At 38.7% G+C, this 13,882-nt stretch overlaps 1 pseudogene; it reads right to left on the bottom strand.

Annotated features, from left to right (window-relative positions):
* Positions 1 to 9,695: 9,695 nt before the first annotated feature.
* Positions 9,696 to 11,373, bottom strand: LOC122127992 (annotated as a pseudogene).
* Positions 11,374 to 13,882: the final 2,509 nt, after the last annotated feature.

The raw sequence follows: 13,882 nt of genomic DNA, 5'->3' as shown, positions 1-13,882 counted from the left end.
GATATGAGTTCACAGAAGGAACTTGAAATCCAAAAGAACATGAATTTTCTAAAATGTTGTGTGGTCATTATAGGTTTTTGAAAGCCCAATTGGACAGTGATATCACACTTGCAATGTGATGTCACAATATCATGTCATAATAAAGTTTTGATGCCAAAATTAGTTGAAGATGACATTTATGTGGTCACAGTTGGTTTCTGATACCAATCTATCTGCCACATTTGAAATAGAATGAATAGGCATTCACAATGTGTTTAAGACTTCACTGATAATGGAATGTCATAATTCTATGATGCCATTGTCATTTTGTGATGTCACTGATGGTATCATAACTATAATGTGATGTCATCGTGGTGATGATGTCACAAAGTTTTTGGGATGTTAAAATGGCAGGTCTGATCTAAATTGTCATTAGTTTACAATGAGGATATGGATACAGAACAAGACTGTTATGTCACAGATGGCATAATGAGGTCACAATAATTTTGTGGTGACACAATGAGTTTGTAATATCACAAACACATGTCCAAACTCAATTGCTACTAATTCACATTATTTATATGAGTTCATAGAAGGAGCTCGAAGCCACAAAGTCCATAAATTTTCTGAGATATTATGAGGTATTCCCAGGTTTGTGAAAACACAATATGTCAGTGATATCACAATGGCAATGTGTCATAATGTTGTTTTTCTGTTACAATTATTTGGTGAGACCATACTGGTGATGACATCTCAATGAATTTTGTTGGTCATAATATCACGTTAAGGCTCATTAGTCATTAAATTAACATCAGTACATAAGTTGACAAAGGGACTGTGTTTTCTACAATCATATGTTGTCAGAAAGGAGATGAAGTCATAACAGGTTTGTGAATTCACAATGTGACACAATATTCATGAGGTATGGCACTCTGATGTCACCATGGTCATGAGGTCACAGAAGATTTCTGATATCAAATATAATACATGAAATATTACGAGGTCAAAAATAGATTATGAGCTCACAAAGGTCCTAAGATGTCACAATGGCAGAATGTCACAAAAGTTCTTAGGACAGGTTAGGCTTCTGATGTAATAGTGGCTTAGTGATAGCACAATGGAAATGTAATATCACAAAGAGTTTGCTGTCTCAAAGGTTATGTGGTCACAATGGGTTTCTGATATCAAGCCCCATGCCGTATTTGAAATAAAATGAAATCACAGAATACGTATTCATAATGTGTCTATGACATCATAATGACAAAGTGATAACATGATACTATGATATTATTGTAGTTTTGTGTATCACAATATGCTGATCATTTCATAAATACAATATGATGTCTCACTGGGGATGGTGTCACAAAGGGTTTGACATGTTACAATGGGCTGTCTGATCTCAATTTTCCTTAGGTCACAATGAGGATAGGCATATGCAAGGCACTGTGATGTCACAAAAGCCATTGTTTTTTTTCAAATTTGCAATGAAATCATGATGGTTTTGGGATTACAGAATATGATTGTGTTATCACATCAGTATGATGATATCATAGTGGGTTTGTGATGTCAGAGTGGTGATGAGGTAATAATGGTTTAGTGAATATCACGAGTATGAACTATCCCAATGACCTGTCCAATTTCAATTGCTATTAGTTCAGAATGAGGATACCAGTTCACAGAAGGAGCTTTAAGTCCTAAAGATCATGAATAATCTAAAATGTTATGATATTGCAATAGGTCTGTGAAAATCTAATGGCAATGTAATGCCAAAATATTGTGACATAATAATTTTATGATATCAATATTAGTTGGTGATGCCATGCTAGTGATGAGATCACAATATGTTTGTGATGTTACAATGGCCTGCTGGATCTCAATTGCCATTAGTTCATAACGAGTTTAACCAGGTACATAAAGGGCTTCTGATGTCACAATGGCAATGATGTTTTCATAGGTATTAAGAGGTCATGATAGGTTTGGTCACATTTTGATGTTGATGTCACAATGGCAATGTGATATCTTAATGGATTTGTCAAGTCCCAGTTGATGATGCCTCAATGTGTTTGTCATGTCAAAATGAGTTTGTAATAACACAATGATATGTACAATTTCAATTGCTATTTGATCACAATGAGGATACAAGTTCACAAAAGGAGCATCAATTCCCAATGTACATGCCTTTGATGTTACAATGGCAATGTGATGCCAGAATGACATGTTATCATCATGTTTTGCTGTCACAATTTGTTATGCCAAACTGGTGTTGAGTTCACAATAACTTTCTGATATCAAAATGGGTTGGGGATGTTACAATGTCATGGGGATATCAGTTTTCACTAACTCACAATGCATATATGAGTTCACAAAGGAACTGTGATGAATCCACAGTCATGTGTTGTCACAAAGGTGATGAAGTCCTAACAGATTTTTGATATCACAAAGTGACACATGATCATGATATCTGGCAGTTTGATGGCCCAATGGTCATTATATCACAGTAGACTTCCCATATTTCATGTTATACCTGAAATAGTCTGAGGTTGAAAACAGATTATGACATCAGAAAAGGCCTAAGATATCACAAAAGCAGCATGTCACAAAAGTTAGGAGGATAGGATAGGTATATGATGTCACAGTGGGTTAGTGTTACTACCATGGCAATATGATTTCAGAAAGTTTATGTCTTAGTGGGTTTCTGACATCCACATGCCACATTGAAAAGGAATGAAATCACAGTATAGGCATTCAAGATACGTCCACAATAGCACAATGACACTGTAATGTTATAATGCTATGATATAACTGTAGTTTGGTGATGTCACAGTAAGTTAATGGTGTCATAATGACAATGTGATGTCACAATAAGTTTTGTGATGTCAAAATGGAAAATCTGATCTCAACTATCCTTAGTTCACAATGATGATATGGTTACTCAAAGTGACTGTGATGTCACAAAGGCCTTGTGTTCTTTCAAGGGTGCTGAGGACATAAGAGTTGGATGTCATAATGTGATCATGATGTCACAAAAACAATGTGATTTCACAGTGGGTTTTTGATGTCATTGTAGTGATAAGGTCACCATGGGATAGTGATATCACAAGTTCTACATATGACAATCACATAAGATTTCAATTGCTACTAGTACAGAAAGAGGATATTAGTTCACAAATGGAGCTTGAATTCCCAAAGGTCATCAATTTTCTAAGGTCATTTGTTAAAACACAATGGGACTGTGATATCATAGTGGCAATGTGAATAACAAAATATCATGGAATTTTAATGTTTTGATGTCACAAATAGTTGGTCATGCCATATTGGTGATGAAGTCACAATAGTTTGTCACAAAACTTAGGAGCAGCCAGTGGCTCCTGCTTCTAATCCTAGCTAGTCAGGATGCTGAGTTCTGAGGATTGTTCAAAGCCAGCATGGGCAGGAAAGTCTGTGAGATGGTTATTTCCAATAAACCACCAAAAAGTGGAAGTCGTGCTTTTGTTCAAGTGGTAGAATGCTAGCCTTGAGCTGAAGAGCTGAGGGACAGCACCTAGGACCATCATTCCAGCACCATGACTGAGACACAAAATATTCATGAGAATAGGACAGTTTTGTGATGTTACAGTGAGTTAAATGATACCATAATGGCAATATGATGTCACAATGGGATTGTGATGTCACAGTGGTTATGAGGTCCCAATGTGTTTCTGATATTAACTAACATGCCACAATTTAAATAAAAATGAATCATAGAATAGGTATTCATAATGTTCCTATGATGTCACAATGACCTTGTGACATCATAATGCTATCATATTCTTTTTATAATGTCACAATGAGCTGATCATATCAGAAGGTCAATATGACATCACACTGGTGATGCTGTGACAAAGGATTGGTGGTCTTACAATGGCATATCTGATCTCGTGTCATTACTATGAGGATATGTGTACAGAAAGGGACTGTGATGTAATAAAGGCCATGTGTTTTTCAAAGGCCCTAAGAGATCATAAGAGCTTTGGGATGTCCTAATGTGATTGTGAAGTCACAATGTGTCAATGATGTGACAAAGACTTTATAATATCACAATCACATGTCTAAAAACAATGGCTAATAGTTCACAATGAGGCTATGAGTTCACAGAAGGACCTTGAAGTCCCAAAGTCTATGAATTTTTTAATATGTTATGAGGTCATAATAGGATTGGGAAAAATAATGGGACAGTGATATAACACAAATGTAATTTCCAACATATAACATTTTGATGCCACAGAGTGATCTCACTGGTGATGAATAATGACAATGTCATAATAGGTTTTTGAAAACACATATGCCACATTTGAAATAGAATGAAATTACATAAGCATTCACAAATGTGTCTATGACATTCCAATGACGATGTGAAGTCATAATGCTATGCTGTCTTGTGGTTTGTGATGTCACAATGAGCTGATAGTGTCATAATGACAGTGTGATGTTACGCTGGTGATGACATCGCAAAGGTGTTGTTATGTTACAGCAGCATGCATGAAATCATCAATAGTTCACAATATTGGCACACAAATATAGTGTGAAGTTTAAAAAGCCATACGCTTTTTTCAAAGATGCTGAGGACATAATAGGTTTGGGATGTCACAATGTGATTGTGATGGTACGATGGAATGTGATGTCACAATTCGCTTGTTTCAATATGAAACAGCTCACTGTAACATCACAAAACTACAATGACATCATAACATTATGACATCACTATCTTTCAGACATAATCACATTGATAATTCCTTTTCTGCGATTTCATGCTATTTCAAAATGGCATGTAGGTTGATATCCTAAAACCATGGTGACATTACAATTTCTTCATGACATCACTTTGCCATTGTGATATAACTAACCCAAGGTGACATCAGAGGCCTGATATATTAGGACTTCAAAACATTGTGACAACTAATGCCTTTGTACTCTTCACAGTCCTTTGTGAACTCATATACTCATTGTGTGTTAATGATGAGATCCAGCATGTCATTGTGACATAACAAAACTATTGTGACATCACTCACCTATTGGGACCTCAACTCTAATATGCATCAACAACAAATTGTAACATCTTTCGATTTTCTAACAAAGGGGGTTGTTTTATTCTTTCTGATGCATAGAATTCTATTGTAAATATATACCACATTTTCTTGATCCATTCCTCTACTGAATGGCATCTGAGTTGGATCTATATCACAAACCTGTCTTCTACTCACAAGTTATGTCACATGCTGCCCTTGTGATATCTTAGGCTCTTGGTGAGATAGTCTGTTTTCCACCTCAGAACATTTCAGGAAATACCTGTGATGTCAGAAATCTACTGTGACTTTAGGATCATTGTGATATTACACTGCTAGATGTCATGACAATTGTTTCACATTGTGACATCACAAACCTGTTAGGATTTCATCACATTTCTGACAAGACATTCCTTTGGTTACATCACAGTGCTTTTGTGAACTCATATACTTATTGTGAATTAGTGACAATGTAAATTTGGAATGCCATTGTAACATCACACACTTATAAAACTATTATGACCTCATTACCAGCATGGTATCACTGCCTAATTGTGACATAAAAATATTATTACATGACATTGTGACATCATATTGCAATTGTGATATCAGAGTCACAATATGTTTTCATAAAACTAGAATTATCTCATAACAGTTTAGGAAATTCTTGGACTGGGACTTGAAGCTACTTCTGTGAACTTGTATCCTCATTGTGAACAAGTAACAACTGAGATAGGAAATGTGATTATGATATTATAAACTTATGACATCACAAACCCATTGTTACCTCATCACAACGGTGACATCACAAACCACTGTGACAGCATATTGCCATTTTGACACCACAATCACATGGTAACAACCCAAACCTATTCTGCTGTCTTAGCACCTTTGAAAAAACGCATAGCTTTTCTGACATCTCAGTCACTCTTTACTGTCACATTGTGACATCGCAAACCTGTTAGGACTTCATCACATTTGTAGCAACACATGGCTTTAGAGACACCACGGTCCCTTTGTGAACTCACATACTCCTTATAAGTTAATGACAATTGAGATATGGCATGCCATTTTGAGATTACCAACCCATTGTGACATTACTAACCTATAGTGACCTCATCAGCCTTATGGCATTACTACCTAAGTGTGATATCAAAACCTTTCTATGGCTTGATATTTTGATAGTTCATTGCCATTGTGATATCTCTCTCCCATTGTGTTCTCACAAGCCTATTGTAAACACCTAACATTTTAGAAAATTCATAGGATTTGGAATTTCAACTCCTTCTTTGAACTCCTAACCTCATTGTGAATTAGAACGAATTCAAACTGGGCATGTCATTGTGATATTACAAACTCATTGTGATATCACAAATCCATTGTGTCTGTATCATTGTGACATCACAAACCCATTGTGACTGTATCAACCCATGTGAACTCATCACCATTGTGATATCACCAATGCATTGTGACATAACATGGCCGAAGAGGCTTCATGATCATAATGCCATTTTATATCACTGTCCCATTATATTGTCAGAAACCTAATAAGATCTCATGACATGTTAGACAATTTATGCACTTTGGTACTTTAATCTCCTTCTGTGAACTCATATTCTCATGTAGAATTAATAGCTATTGAAGTTGGACATGTCATTGTGATATTACAAACTTGCTTTGACATTGTAACACATTGTGACATATCACAAATATATTATGACCACATCACCAGTATGGCACCACCAACTAATTTTAACATCACATTACCACTGTGATATTATGATCATGTTGTGACTTCCCAAAACTATTAGGACCTCTGAGTTGTTTTGAAGGAACACTGGCCTTTTTGAACATCACAGTTATTTGTGTACCCATACCATTGTTTTACTGACAATAGAGTTCAGATATGCCATTGTAACATCACAAACCCTTTGTGACTTCACCAATGTGACATTACAATGTCCTTATGACAGCATCAGCTCATTGAGAAATCACAAAAATATTTCATTAGGACATCACATTGTCATTGTGACACCATATACACTTTGTAAATTCCTGTTCTGTAATTTCATTCTATTTCATATGTGGCATATATTTTGATATCACAAAACCATGGTGACCTCATAATAATTGTGATATCATATTGCCATTGTGATATTTCTAACCTACGATGACATTACGTACCTGTTCTCTCCTCATTTCTTTTGTGACATGCTCCCACTGTGATATTTTAGATCCTTTGTGAGATAATGTTTTAAATCTCACAATGTTTCAGATATGACAAATGATATCAGAAATCCATTGTGACTTCATGACCATTGGGACATCACATTGCGAGGTATGACCACTGGGTCACATTGTAATATCACATACAGGTTAGGACTTCATCACATTTGGGACAACACAGGTTTTAGAGTCATTACAGTCCCTGTTGAACTGATACACTGATTGTGAATTAATAACAATTGGGATGTGGCATGCTATAGTGACATCACGTGTCTCCTGTAACATCGCAAACCGATTTTGACCTGATTCCAAGTATGGAATCACCAGGAAATTGTGACACCAAAATATTATGACATGATATTGTGACATCACTTTGATATTTTGATATCACTGTCCCATTGTGTTTTCACAAACCTATGGTGACCTCATAACATTTACGAAAATTCATCACCTTTGGGACTTCAAGCTACATCTTTGAACTTCTATCCTCATCTTGATTTATTAGCAATTCAAATTCTACATGTCATTGTGATCTTACAAACGCATTGTGATATCACAAAACCATTCAGACATCATCGGCATGATATATCACAAAATATTTGTGAAAACATATTGCTATTATATCACAATCACATTGTGACACCCCAAACCTATTATGACAACTTAGCTCCTTTAAAAACCAGTTGGCCTTTGTCAAATCACAGTTCCTTTGTGTACCTATGTAACATCATGAACCTTTGTGACATCATCACCAGTGTGAAATCACATTGTTTTTATGACACCATAAATTCATTGTGTCATTGCGAAACTACAATGACATTATAGCATTATCACATTACATTGTCACTGTTATGTCATAGACACATAAATACCTATTCTGTGATTTTATTCTATTTCAAATGTGGTATGTGGGTTATCTGAAAACCATTGTGACCTCATAATTACTGTGACCTCACAATCCCTTTGTGAGGTCACATTGCCATGGTGGTATCAATAACTCACTGTGACATAAATAAATCTATCCTGTCATAAATTTTGTGACATGCAGCCATTGTGATATCTTAAGCACTTTATGAGCTCATCAGTATTCAAATATATTTCAGGCATGGTATGGGTACAGAAATACACTGTGACATCATGATTATTCTGGCATCACACTGCCAGATGCCATGATCATTGTGTCACATTGTGACATTAAATAGTTGTTAGGACTTCATCACGTTTGTGACAAATGCCTTTGGGGACATCACAGTCACTTTGTGAATTCATATATTCTTTGTGAGTTAATTACAATTGAAATCCAGAATGTCATTGTGACATTACCAACCATTGTGTCATCACAAACCTATTGGGATTTCATCATAATTCTGGCATCACCAACTAATTGTGCCATCAAAATATTAGGACATCATACTTTGACATCACATTACCAAGGTAATATCACTATCCCATAATTTTTCAAAAACTTAGTATGACTTTATAATATTTTGGAAAATTCATGGCCATTGGGATATAAACCTACTTCTATGAACTCATATACTTATGATCTATTAAGCACAAGACAATCTTTGGAGGCACAAGTAAGGCAATAAGCAACTTTACTTAGACCAGAAATGTGAATGTAAATACCTAGTCCTGCACTGGATACCCAGAGCCATGATCAGCCCCGGCAACCAAACTTCAGATCTCCAATGTGGAGGGCCAAAATTTGTCAATTGGTTTGCAAACTACCAGTCCCCAAAATTATGTTCTTCAAAGCTCCAAACTTCACAGCGTAAGGCTTTTTTCCTTTTCCTTTCCTCCCTCCTTTGCTCTAGACCTGGCCTTCCTTCCAGGTCTTTCCCATTTTTTCCTTCCATCACTTCCTTCTTCTGTTCAGGCCACTCCTCTCTCCAAAGGCTTTTCCTGCTCTGAACCGGTGGCCAGTTGATATCCTTCCCCTCTTGCTCTCTCTCAACATCCTCTCTTCCCAAAATTTTCCCTTCCTGGTGTCTCACCACTTCCATCCTTTCAGGTCTTTTCCATATTTCTCTATGTTCTGTTACTTTGAACATGCTGCCTATATATAGGCTATACCCCTCTCCCACTTCAAAGGGTCTCCTAGCTAACCGTATTTAGTTATCATTTTACAAACTGCCCATTGCCCAATCAGTTTATAACAGCTCATCCTGGGGGTTTGACACCACACCTCTTCCAGCAGCATTCAGTGGCCATCTCTGCACCCTCCAGCATAACAATGAGGATTATCGAGCCTCTCTGATTATTGGGGCACCATTGGATATTAGCATGTGCCCATGGTGAACTAGTGAAACCCATAGTAACCACAGAACCATGAGACATCACATTGCCTTTGTGAAATCAATGTCCCATATTTTTTTTTGAATTCTAAGCATTCAATATTATTTAAATCACCTCCAGTGAGTACAGTGGACCAATTACTACTTCCATTTACACCAATACATCAAGCCAGGGAAGGTTAGTAGACCCACAGCAGCCTGCCAGCCAGGGAGCGATGCCTCGTAATGGAAGTGGCCCATGCCCTTGGCATGGAGGAGTGTCCACAGTGGAGCGAGGATTCTTGATGGTCTCATTGACAGACACAATAAGGCATGCAGCTTCAGAGGCTTCTGTCAGGGTATTGATCAGCACCATAGCTGGCTCATTCATGAAGGCCTGGGAGGTTTCTGCAATGTCCTCATTGTTGACATCCACCCCATTCCATATGCCCCATTGGCATGCCGAGCCTGCAGCTTGTTGAGAATGTTTGTGGCATCAAAACCAGCATTGTCATACATAAATAATCCCTAAAGCCTTGTCATAGGCCCTAATCAACATCTGCTGCTTTCCTGGAATAGTCCTTGAGTAATCTCACAGGTACTTGGAAAGCTCCGTCTCAATACCCCTCCCCCCCCCCAGCCACCATTGAATCAGTCTTGATGGCTCTTCTAACTATCATGACGGTATCATGAAGGGGTTACTCTGTCTTCTCCTTGAACTATTCAGCACCACCATGGAGGAGGAAGTTGAAAGTTTTGGCCTTGGGGAGGCTAGTGAAGAAATTGTACCTCCCCTCTCCAATCTGTGTCTCTTCAAACACCTGGCAATGACCCAATACATCTGTATTCAGAATATTGACAGTGGTCTGGATTGAGCCTCCACAGCCATCATTGTCCTCTTTGGATCCTCCTAAGGCACACAGCATGTACAGAACAAGTCCCTATCAGCAAAGTACCAAGTGGCCATAACTACAATGAGGAGTTTAGACAAAATAACTTTTGGCTCCAGATTGGTAAATCTTCTCTAATTTGTCATAGAGAATGTTCCATTTGGCATCAACAATTGCCTCATAATATTCCACTCTGTGGACTCTGATTTCAGCATTATCCTTCTCAGCTTTCAGCTCCAGCTCAACATTTAAAGGGCAATCATGGGATTTTTGTACTTCTTATTTTGCATTTCAAACCCAGCAAGAGAAAGACTTCTTAAACACAACACCAGCCATTAGCTGACATCCCTCTAACACTCCACTCTGGAACTTCTCAATTCCAATCATTTTAAGCTGTAGGAATTCATTGAGCATCATTACAGCATCAATCACCATTTTGGTGAAGAAAGTTTTCTGCTAGGAAATGAGCTTGGAACTCGGAGCTGCCATGACTCACTTCTCTAGCAGCTTCCTCTGTTCCACTTTATCGTCCTTCTTCACAGTCACAGACATTTCTTTGATCTTGTTAACTGCCAAATGTATGGCTGTGCAGAAAGCTGGGATGATCATCTGAAGGTGCAGACCTTCCTCCACATATGATTTTCATCTGCTTCAGAAACTCTGCAGCCAGTAGTTTCACAGAGGTGGTGTCATCACCTACCTCGGCATCTTGGGATTTGGCAATGTCCGCTAAAGTTTTTGCTGCAGGATGGACAACATCAAGAAGATTCAGAATAGTCACCCCATAATTAGAAATTGTTGCTTTGCCTTGGCCATCCACAATAAGCTTGTCCTTGCCACGGGGACCCAAAGTAGTTACTACAGCCTCAGCAATCACCTGGGAGGCACTGATGTTACAAGCTGAGGGATGCCTTGGGAGCTATTGGTCCCCTCCTTTAGCAGGATAACTGGTGTGGGCATTATTTTGGAAGCTTATTCAGTAGCCCACCACCCATCTGCTGTCGGTGTCCAGGCCACCCAGCAACTCCAAAACGCTCCTTGCCAAAGAGCCAATGTCCCATATTTTTTTTTCAAACTACTATGACCTCAGCCCAGTTTGAAAAAGTGGCCACTAGTACTAACACTTACCAAGACTATACATTCCAGACTTTACCTGTGTGAAGTCCACTTCCCAAAATTCACAGATGAGGTTCCTTGCATAAGCGCCCTCTCCATGTTACAGCTTTCCAACATTTACCTGATGGCAACTTTCTACATACATCACATAGGCTTGTCAGGCTGAGGGCCCACTGGTTTTCAAAACAGTTTTAGGCAGTGACGTGGGTCAATTTACAGGAGTGCCCAATAACCAGATATAAAGAGACAGAAGGCTGCTAACCATTTTTCATAAGTTCAGTAAACACAGGTGCAATCTTATTACCACTGTTTTGACTTCTTCCTTTAATCTTAATGACTAGTATCTCTAGAGACCTCACTGGTTTTAGAGTGTTCTCCTGAGCTACCTGATCATCCCCGGTGTTTCCATGAGCTTCGGGGTCTCTAGTTTCTTTAAAGTCTGGTTAGTACTCTGAACCTCAGTCTGCAGCTTGGAGACTACTTCTGTTTTTGCCTCCTTTTCTCTCAGGAAAGCTTGTTTTCATGATCCCAATCTTCTTCTCAAAGTCCTCCTTAACCTGAAAATGTTCTGCCAGGGTCACAGGAGAGTTCCTGTCTAACTGCTGCTCTTTCTCACAGCACCTTTACTTGCTCTTTAGCTCCTCCTTAAACTTGTCACTGATGTTATTGAGAGGACTTGTTTCCCACCTCCACCTGTTCCATTGGTGCATGATACTTCTGCATGATATTTATGATGAGAATATCAGCAGTCTGTTTATAGTTTCTTGTTCTTGTTTTTCACCTCAGTGTATTTTTGTGACTGATCTTTCAACTGTTTAGATCTTCTGTTTTACTGCCTAATGCTCCTTCTCTTCCCATGAGAGTATGTGTGGTGTTTGAGTAACAATATCTTGAGCCTGATATTTTTCTGATCACTTTTTTTGGCCTCCTCTTCTATAACATGGCACTAACAACACTCAGTTCTTTCTCTGTTGCTTCGAATTTCGGTTCCCACACTTCAAATCTTATAATTGGCTTATACTTCAGCCTAATACATTCTTGTATCATATCCAGCTCCTTTTGATGGGCCTTGATTTGCTCATGCAGCATCAGTATATCCTCCTTGACGCAATTGTATTGAGCAAGGACAGTAGTGGTGTCATCCTGTTCCTACTTCAGCCTCTGAAATGTGGTCCCAGCTTTGCCTCATGCTAACCGAGGTTGATGTATTTGCAATTAATTTGAGTGTTTTCCAGGTTCATTTTGAGGATTTTGTTCTCACTTTTGACTTTTACAAGTTCCTGATTTATGTCTTCAAACATTTCTTCACATTCCATAATTCTTTGTTTTCTCCAGCATGCTGTTCAATGCGCTTTTAACCTCTTGATGGGTTTGAGTGGTAGGCATTGGAGATTCAGTCTTTTTTAATCCTATTTCAGACAGAAATGTTTACAGTTTTTAGTTGCCTCATTTCTCATGAAATTCAGAGAGCTAAAGTTTTAGTTGAATACAGGTGTATTTCAGAGCCCCAAGCTCCCCATGTTTCTCCAGAGATATGAACATAGTTTCCAGTAGGCTAACATACTTAACCTGTAATTTTCTCTCTTGTAATTTTCTTGGATATTCCTTTTCCCCAGTGTACATTTTGCTTGCAATAATCACACTGATCTACTCCTAGGGTTCCCTACTGCCATTTGCAAATGAAATACTGTCTTTGCCGAGGGTTTCCTGATTCCTGTCCTGATGCTGCTGCCAGAACTTGAATCCCCTTATTAGACTGGTTTTCTTCCAGGGTATCTCTGTTATCAAACACTCTCTGGCCACAGCTAGCCACTCATAACATCTTTGCCTCAAAACCTAAGTTTTGGAGCTTTCTTCTACTGTCTGGTGCCATCTGGGTAATGAAGGTCATAATTAGGGCTCTTCCATTCTCAGCGGCATCAGGATCTATAGGATATAGTGTGGAGAGCTGCAGGGGCCGCGACCAAAGATGGCGCTGGCTTCCGCCTTCCGACTTCCCGATGGCGAGTACTCTCTGTGAAAAACAACTCCTTATATGGCTATGGCTTGGCTACTGGCTTGCTTCTGTGTTTGCGACCCTATTAGTATATGCCACGTGGCACCTCGGGATTGGCCATCCAGGAGGCTTATAACCAGAGCAGGGGTGCGGGGGAAGAAGAAGCTTGCAGACAAGGTTCCTGAATAAACTGCTTTGAGAAGAATCCCGGGTCGTGTCTTCCATGCTGCCCCCGAGGTGGTCGCAACAAATGGTGGCCCATATGGGGAATTAACTCCACAAGGGATTCAGAACTCCTGGCAGTCAGGGTGGTGCACTGGTAAGTTCCCAGGTAAGTGGGAATCCTCGATTAAAGCA

Source organism: Dipodomys spectabilis, unplaced genomic scaffold (assembly GCF_019054845.1).
Source record: "Dipodomys spectabilis isolate Male_0828 unplaced genomic scaffold, ASM1905484v1 ptg000319l, whole genome shotgun sequence".
Taxonomy (NCBI): domain Eukaryota; kingdom Metazoa; phylum Chordata; class Mammalia; order Rodentia; family Heteromyidae; genus Dipodomys; species Dipodomys spectabilis.
The sequence above is the reverse complement of the archived record's forward strand: the minus strand, read 5'-3'. Positions and strand labels throughout refer to the sequence as shown.